The sequence below is a fragment of the Schistosoma haematobium genome, chromosome 4, assembly GCF_000699445.3.
Source record: "Schistosoma haematobium chromosome 4, whole genome shotgun sequence".
NCBI classification, from domain to species: Eukaryota; Metazoa; Platyhelminthes; class Trematoda; order Strigeidida; family Schistosomatidae; genus Schistosoma; species Schistosoma haematobium.
The window spans coordinates 2,303,840-2,314,344 of record NC_067199.1 but is presented as its reverse complement, the minus strand read 5'-3'; positions in this window follow the sequence as shown (position 1 = coordinate 2,314,344).

Here is a 10,505-nt window from a genome sequence, read left to right as displayed (position 1 = left end):
CTTTTGTCCATAATAAATATATTGTTCTATCTCTAGCCTAAGCTTGTTCTTCATCATGTATTGGTAGTTGTTACGATACAGTGAGTTGGTGTAGACGATGGTGTGACTTCCAGGTAAGATCTTATAGATTAGGCAGTTATATCATGACAAATCTACAATTTTAAGATTAGGTCTATTATTAGAGCAGTACTAATATCATAATAGACCATAACTCTACATATCCATGTTGTTTTCCAAAGAGATAAGCATTTGTTTCAGGTATTGTCATATCATATTCAATATCAAGATGAAATACATCTAACAAGTTGGATTAAAATTTGTTCACATAATGGAATTTATTTCTGCTTGCTTTTAAGGGATTCCATGCTGATATCTTTTCTTCCTTACCGCGTTTAAAACCTGAATTTCGATTATCCAATAATGAGTAAGCTTTTACGTAATGTAATCAATAAGAGTTGTTTTGATCTCCGACAGTTTTCTATTTACATTGTTATTATAATATCCTCATGTATTAATGAGTGTGAATTTAGTACAACATTTTTCTCAGATCACTAATGGTGTAGTTTAGAACACGTACATAATGAATAATACAACATCATCAAATGAAAAACAAGTTTCAAGAGTTATGTATGAAAACAAATTCAGTTGGATCTCACATGAAAACATCTCTATATCATACATTTGAAGAGGTATTTATTATGATGACTGAAGGTTGTAAGATGAAGACTGATGCTTATGATTTACTAGATATTTAAAAAGAACCTCAAAATTACACAAATTATAACACCTGACAACACTAACGATTTCTACTGACGTAATTTAAAGAATAATATTTCTAATAGTGGAGAATTTAAGTAAACTAATGATTTATTAATTATTTATTTATTTTAATACATATATATTGGTACAAGGAGGCACCAAATACTTTCGCGCCACACAGATCTCATTTGATATGGGTGAGTGCCATGATAATGTCCGGGTGCCCAAACCGAAGCAGGTGGTTTTCTTAGGGGGCCACAAGGCAGTAGAGCAACGTAAGAAGATGCAGTCCCATGGTAGCCGGTGACCAAAGATTGGTCCATACGGCATTTGTTCCTTCAGGATACTGGAGCCTATGTGCACTATTGGTTTGGAATGAAGGTTTTCCTACTCCCTCAGGTGGACTCTCCATGTTCACCAACGTGATCAAAGCGCCGGACATTCGCTTTTCGTCCTCTCAATTTCGTAAACAACTCCTCCGCCACGAGAAGGCAGTGAGTAGGACTTTCCTGGCAGAGGCTATGTATGCGTGGCCATGAGAGAGCATTTCGAGAGAAAGAGAGAGCGGACTCTCCCCACTCTTTGCTGTACCAGGGCATTGAACATGTGCCTAGATGACTTCAAAACTAATTAGTACAAGCAGTCTAGAGTCTTTATCTTTCCTGTTAAGTTCAGAAAACCAATCTTAGCCTCTGCAATAGGAAACATGTATTTCAGATAATATTGGGTTTATATACAGACCTAACAGACCACATTCTACCATAAAATGGATAATAACAGTTGTACAATATTTAGGTGTAAATGTGGGAGATAATAATTGATAGACTGGGTGTAACTCAAGAATGATAAATGATATAACAATATTTCATAGATCAAAACAAATCTTATGATAAGAGGAACAGTTTAGTTAATTAACAATTATACAATTAATGTATACATATCGTAGTAGTTTACAAATAGGTTCCAACAGTTACAATTCATTATTCTCATCGGGATATACCAGATGGTAAGGTAGAGTTAATTCGCCATTCATCAATTAATCGGACTGGATAATTCATTGTCAATATTATTCATTGTTCCGGCAGATACAGAGTGTATTACAGATGTATTAAGAGAATCTAAAGACCTAAAGCCAAATCATCCTTCTTTTTTCAATTTGTCACTAAATATCTAATCTCTTATGTTGGATAACATAAAACTAACTTTTATGAAATTAATCATGAACCATATTTACATTTAAAAAGCATGTGATCATATTCTTAAAGTGATATCACTTAGCTAATTTCAATGGAAAAATTATTCCCATAGCCATTAAGTGTCTTTGGATAAGTGTTGCTGTGATAAAACAAGGTGGAGTTGCATTTCATACTTTACTTACGAATACAAATTAACATTTCTGTTCATTCTTTTGTTTTAAGTCCAAGTCCTATTCAAAATATTACCATAAAATGGAAATCAGCTAGAGGGGTCTTCAATATACAAAAAACCATAATGAGATTACCAAATATGATTGTAAGTTACATAATTAGTTCACTTTTGATAAATGTATAGTGCATTAATCATAATGCCATCACATCACTTAATAATCACTACCCAGATCTGTATATTGCGTTAAATGTCAGTACAATATATGCAAACGTTATGGTCAAGCCCTTCAATTAACATGTTTAACAGTGTCATTTAAGTAGTAGCGAATTGTTATTATTATCGCGTCTTCATGATTGATATCCAGCTAAAATATTGTTTGCCTAATTCTCTCGATGTATCATTTGCTTTCATGTATGTATGTGTTTTAATCTTATCAATTTACTTGACTAATGCACCACCTCTGTATTTGCTCGTTTCGTGGCTTTCGCATTCCTATTCAAATTCAGTTTGTGTGCTTGTGGCTTAGTGATTTATACTATGTTATTCGATAATGAACTGTAGTCAACGCTTTGTATTGTGATCTGAAGTCTACACATCGTTTGGATTAAGTTCGTAAATGTTATCAGGATGATTGATATGTGAAATAAAGCCTTAGAAATTATCTTGAAGATAATCCACCACAAATATGTCACTTTCAGTTCGAGGTTCACTCTACCAACAATAGTGCACTAACTAGTTAAAATGTAACAGATCATACCCCTGAAACTTGAATAATGAATTAATCTCCCAGCTGTTTATAATAACTCAGATTATTCTAACTAATTTATTTCAACGAAGTCATAATTGTCGTCTACCACTGGACATCAATAAAATTATTTCTTATTATCTTGTTTTTGTTTTCCATTGAAAGTCTGAAGCACAAAAGCATTTTGGTTGCAACGAAATTCCAGGAATCCCGTTAGATTCTAACCACTTAAGTCACAGAGTTATGGGTGTAAGTTTTTCATTTACAATCATACATTGACTTCATTATTCCATTATTCACTAATAGTTGCACAAAGAAATAAGTAAAACACTTAAGAAGTGAAACTTTGTAATTTGTGAATTCATTTGCGATATCTCAAAGTTATGTCATTTCAGTCATTCAGTCCTCGAGAACAATAGAGTACTTCGAAAATGGATAACAGTTAATGGACACAAATAAGAACAACTGGTTATTAGTTTAATTGGATGCATTGTAACATTTACGATTGATATATTCCTCTCAAGACATGATCATAAAGGCAATCGACATGAAAATATGATTGACAGTTTATCAGATAACCTTTATCGTCTGTTATATCTGTTGAGTTTTGAATTGAAGGGATCCATCTGGAGGCTAAATTTGACCAAATATTCTGCTGGAATCGAAACGTTTAAAGTCGACTGACAATCAGAAAAAAAAAAGCTCTACGAGTTTTATCGCTAATTTTTATGCGTCTAACACTCACTCTATTTGACTCAAATTTCATAGACATCTTAGATAATGTGATATGTCATCTATTACTTTTTGTATACCTCTGAAATCCATTGACTACTACTACCAAACAAACTTCAGTTTCAGTACAGACACAGTAAAAAACATAGAGAACTTCTCATATACAATGAAGTGTCAACTATATCAGTTATAGAATATGTGAATATTTAATGATGAACACAATAAGCGTTGGATCTGTGGAATTACTTTGGGGATTCACATTCAGAACATCCATACATAAAATAATGTTATCATAAAATGACATCGTGACAAACATCTCAATTGTAAATCTTCGGTTGAATGAAGCGACTTCATGATTATATCTCTTGAATAAAAGAGATGAACGTAAACACATTTTTCTCGTTCAATAAGTTTGATCTTCAGTGTTTACATTTATGTTCCTTTTTATATTCAGAATGATATCTTGACGCCTAATAGACTAGAGTCAAACCTGGTTTCCAGAATACTTCTGGCTTACTTTAAGGATACAAAGTAAGTTGTACATACTGAAATAATAGACAAGGGTGATTATGTAATTTCTATAAACTCATTAGTTTCACGTTAAATCTTTACGCTTTCAAAACTCATTAGACGAATTTATTATGTTGAGTAATAAATGTAGTAGTCTTGTGAGTAGTGAACATACAATATGATTGTAATTACTCCCATATTTCTAAAGTTCTAATGAAATAATGTCTATCAGACCTATAATTTAGACGTTTCATGGGTATGGGAAGTCACAGTATGTTAAATCATTCTCGTTGGAAACATTCAACCATGGTAAGTTAATCCATGACAATAGTAGTCCAAGTCGTTTTCAACAACAATAATAACCATGGTCCCTTGTTGAAATATATTTCAGTGATAAAAAGAAATGAAAGATGAATTACTATAAAAATGAGATAGTGGAGAGGATTTGTAGCTTGAGTGGATGATTTCGATGGAGTTTTGTTCTCTGAGCTGGATGGTTTGTCCATGAAGCTTTCATTAGTTCATTACTTCATCAGTTCAGAAGAACGATCAAAGCTCCACAACCAAACCATCCAGCTCAGAGAACAAAAATCCATCAAAACTAAATAAAATAAAATATAAAAATTAAAATTGAATCACACCGTATTTTTGTAAAACTAATTCTTTATACGTAAACTGTCATACAATCAGCTCTGATGATTTCCATGAAGGAGCTCCAACCAGGTTGCAGGGTGACGAGATGACTGTTCCGTAATTAAAATGTCTGATATTATTTCGAAAATAATTTATATCAACTCACGAGCAATTGAGTTTGTTCACTTTAATGTGGTTAAGCTGTGTGTGTGCTACTTATATTGACATAAGTAGTATATGATGTTAGTCGTGAACAGAAGGTCTGGCATCAGAGAGACAAGAGGATAGAACAGTAATGAATGGAAACAGGATGCAACTTGTATGAAAGTGCAAGAACAATGAAGTCTGAGTCATTTGGAGACAACTGGTGGACATTTTGCAAATCATAGTTGAGCGTTGCTTACTGCCTACACATATATTCATTCTGCTGGCCTGGCTACTAGTCGTTAATTGATTCGATGATTCATTTCACTGTGTATAAATGTGTTTAATACATCGTTGAAGAGTTATCTAGTGACCGTTATCAAAACAAACTATGTACGAAGTTTATTCGTTATGTTGAATACTGACCACAACGAATAGTTTTGCCTATAAAGTCTTCAAAAATTACTTGGCATAGAATTTCTGTTAGAATTTTCAAAGATTATTTTATATGAACTTAATTTTTATTGAATATATATTTTACTCCACTAAAGCATATATGATGTCGACTATTCCATGGCCGATGATTTCAAATGGGGAAAAGGATTAGGTTGTGATTTCGTAATGAAGAGCTGTTATGAATTCATTCAGAAAAGGAAGATGTTGTAAGATGAATCTTAATTTTGTATATGTATTCGAAACATTTTTATATGTTATGATGGATAATGTGAAAAATTGTTTTCCTGAATTCGTTGCCAGTATGACCAGTATGACAACACTTTACGAAAGTCACTTGGTTTTTAATCTCTATTACATTTCCAAGAAAGTATTCATTGGAAAACGACGTCTGCTGATGTGTGATTCCATTATGAGAATCGTTGTTTGGTTAAAGTGTTTTTAATGAAAACGAATGTTTATTTATATCATCGGTGGAAATATATTGGATAATGACTTTAATAAAATGATCAAATGAAACTATGGTCAATTGTTTTCATTCTTCAAACTCAATAGAATGAAATGGACTCAAAACGATAAATAATCTTATTATTGTTAGAACTATCATTATAAGCAAAGATGAATATTGGCTAGCAGTGGAATCCAGCTAACGAGTCCCAAATAGGACGAAAAGAGTGTTCTGGATTCCACTGATGGCTGCTATCCATCTTATTAATGTTCGTGTAGTAAAGTTATACCGAGGCAATACGCACAAGATGCACATATGCCAATAAGAGACTGATAAATTGCAATCTTAAAAATCAATGGGAATGTTCAAGTAAACTATACCAAGTGAATTTAAACTTCACTCCATTGCACAAGCATATGGCTATCAAGACTCAGTTGCTAAATGGAAAACACGGTGGCTCTTGAGGCGCATGGTATTGGTTTCCTGCCCCATTTGAATAAAAAATATAGAACGCGACCAAAACATATTATTTGATCTTAAAACAATTCAAGGAGATCAATATTTTTTAATTTTCGCTTTTGGATTTCAGGAAACAAGATATTCAGCCGTTCTGTGATACTCCATGGGAAAAAAGATGTATAAATTATGACAGGGCAATAGGTCGATGCTCACTGTTCGATTCGGAAACTGAGCTGCCGTTGCACTTTCAGTATGCTGATAATTCGTTCAATGTACCTCGTGAAAAACAAACGTATTATTCAGGTCCCGATATATATGATTACTGTCCTGTCTATGAAGTAAGTAACATTGGTTTGCAAACGTTTCGTTCAATCATATTGTTTCATATCGATGTTCCTGGAACAAATTCGATAAAGAACATACGTGATACTCTACAATTTACAATCCACTGTTTTTTGTAATATTTATATTTTTAGGAGGCGTTGAGGTGCAAACAGTACATTACTGAACGTATTAAACTAATTAAACAGGACGAGTTTGATTTAAATGGGTTGGGACAACATTATTCTTTTAAATTCGCACATGCACATTATGAACATCTCTGGTTTATGGCATTTGATATCTTTAAGTTTTTAATGATATCGGATAACTTCTATAATGGATTTGAATAGTCTCCAAAATGGAGGGAAATCGTTTAACAATGTTTGTAATCACAAGCTAGAACCGTGGTACTCCTCACAAAGTTATTAATAAAGACAGAAAACATTAAGAGTCATTCACAATTGGTATTTAACAAAGTACGGCGCATAACACTGTCACTATCGCGAAGAATTACTGCAAATAAAATCATTAGTTGGACATAGTCAATGTACATTAGTGTAACTGATTCGCTTTTCGGAATGGAATGTTTCCCAATGATTTGATACGTTTGTAAACATTGTTTATCGTATTTATGCCTAATTCTTCACAGATGTTTAAACTACACAATGGTCGAACTTCAGCATGCAGATTCAATCTGAACCTAAAATCAGGTTTGTTGATAAAAGCATTCAATTTGGTTAGAAATATATCTTTATATTTATGTATATACATGTACAGTTTCCACTTTTTCTCACTTCTTTCATGTATTGTATATGAGAAGAATCTAAAAGTACTCGTATCGGGATTATTATAAGCATAATATGTAAGTATATTAGGGGAACGCAAACAAAATAATGAGCAACACAAATATATTTCAATGGTTAAGATCATGGGTCAGTTGAAGCTAGAATACCATGGGAAACCTGGTAGCATTTGACGGCCGTTTCGTCCTATTTCGGGACTCCTCAGCAGTGCGCATTCAAATATATGTATAAACATAATTAAACAACTGGAACGTGTAAGCCGGAAATATTGGGTTTATGTATATGTGAATTGTTGAAGGAACTGTCTTTTAAAATATTACTGACATTGCAATTCGGTCATATGCCAATGATAATATGAATCTAATCTATTTACGATATTGTTTTTGTCAACCTTGATGATACATACAGCATGTGTTGATTTGAATTTTGACACATCGTTAGCCAGAAACATTAGATTCAGGATTCAAGTTGGATTTCATTGTAACTCTAGGTACAATTATACCGACAGAACAAAATTATTCAGTGAATGAAAGTATCATTTTGTTCTAGATGAAATTCGTAACCAACACTTCGAACTATGCTCTTTTTCTTCAAAAATGTTGGGTCTAATTTGAATAAATAATTATATCTTTTCAACAGATCTAGTAAATAATGAATATCTAGAAGATATGGGTCCAGATTCAATCTGCTTCGATCACGAAAAGATCTTGAGAAAAAACAAAACAACAAATGAAGTTTATCCTAGAACATCATCATGTCATAAAGTAAGTTCCCACGAAGTTGACTCTCAATCTAGTTTTATTTAAACATAGCTGTATTTCGATAGAGTATACGACTAATGCTGAATTATTGAGTAAATATCGATTTTATTCAAGCGGAAAACGACTATTCTTTGATATTCATAAAGAATCAAATCTTCTTTTAGCACGATTAGTTCGTAATATATAACTAGACAATAAGACAAGAATACCATTTGAATACATGTACACATACATGTGTAGCGTGGCGTCGAGTCGAAATTGACTATGAACACCACTACCAAAAAACACGTGCCAAGGAAATCAGAAGGCGAAGGTTGAACGTAACCAGATTTATTCGGCTGGATATCTCGTGGTATCGAATGAATACCGAGTTCGTGCCAAGAATGGTACAAGCGAAAGCAGGAGAACGGAGTACGTGAGAACAGTACCAAAAACCGCGGAACAATCATGGAAGGTAATGGAAGCACAAAATGGCTATAATTAGCACAGTTAAACAAAAGCACATTAAAACAAACACTGGTACAGTTGGTTATAATAATAATTGTTTTTAATAAACCAGTCATGTTCTCGTGATAAATGTGAGTCACTACACATGAGCTAAACTCATTTTTGATATCATTATCTCTATTGGATGTGAAATATCTACGAACAACCAACACTAGCACATTTCATGAAATCATCATCACGCTGGGTATTTCTGAAGGTTTTGATTGTCGACTTCGTTCAAACATGGAGACCATCATTAAAAACTTACTTTTACCAGCATTTTTTAAAACAATTGTTCACTACTCTTCAGTTGTGTGTTGTACAATATGTTAAGAGTACTTCAAATATTTATTCCATAAAAACACTCTTTATAACAGCTTGAATTATCTGTAAATGATCTTTTCAGTATAAATGTTCGAAAAATGCTGATCTTCAAGTGATTATAAATGGAAAGAGTTTCCCATGTCGCGCTGGCGATCGATCTGCTCATTTGAAGTTGGAAGTACAAAATGTTGAATTTTCCACGGATATACATTGTCCTCCATGTCAATCTGTCTGCAATGTTGGTTGAAGTGTTTTCCATGTGTTTTATCATTGATATACATATGTACATTCCCCATTTGTTATATAATGCCAGGTGACGCAGATAAATGTACACTATGCGTTCCATGGTGACATATCAACCAGGAATAAATATGATGATGTAACGAATGATAAAATATAACATCTCCATGCCTACTCTTCGTTCATATGTCATCACGGAAGCGATACTTGACACAAATAATTTTCATGTATGTATTCGACAATAAACAATAAATATTTGAGAGACTAAGGACGATATCGCATGTTTTGATTAGCTGACACATGAAGGTGAATGATTCAGTCTCTCGGCCAAATGTATGGCTTCCGAGTAGATGCATATCAATTGTATACTTCTACCCGAGTACTGATCTTGTGTGATGAGATAAGGCCAGCACTAGTGACTCAAATCAGTCTTATGAAACTGCAACTATTGTCTGGTTCATAGAACTGGTCTACTAGGTTCAATCTAGTCAGGCGATTGTCGATCAAATATGCATGTTTCCGACTGAATTTATTTTCATTTGCCCCTACTGATGTAGCTTCTGTATGCTTCAGAATATTAAGTAGACTTCAATTAATTCAGAATGTAATTTCTCATCTGAGATTTGTCGTCAACAATTCGAATTTCTAAAAATATTCCGCTACTAACGATAGTTCGCAGTTTAGAAATAATTGTTTTCCAGATATATACAGTCCGCATATTTAGTCTCAACATCTCGGAATGCCATACGTCGTTTGAGCGTGGGGAATTGCTAACATTAGAATGACTATTTACCATAATGCAGATAACAAGACTAAATTCATCATCTAATTATTCGGTCGAAATTGTAACATTCGTAACGTGCTTGTCACGCAAGACACCTATCATTTAGTGAAATGCTAAGATCGACATGACCGATGAACACATTGTGTGCCTATGAGAAGATTTCTAATGAGATTTAATTAAGAAAGTGCGTTTGCATTACGCCAACTATGATTTCAAGTGTCCGATATCAGATCGCATATCTGTCTGTTGAGTAAGCTGAAGTGCTCCACAATTTCTTGTAGCCTGCTGAACCATTGATTATGACCTCACTTCCGAAAACCGAGACATTCACATGGAATACGTTTATGGAAATGAATGTGAGTTTAGTATATTCGTGCAAACATCATCACGTTATTATAGTCGCCAGTTTTTCTGCGTCAGCTTCGTCAAACCCATGATTGGAAGTTTCATGATTTGATGTTTATGCATTTAGATGTAACAAGTGTCGCATATTTAATTTTCCAAATTTATAAATTTCAGGAAAGTTGTCCACGAT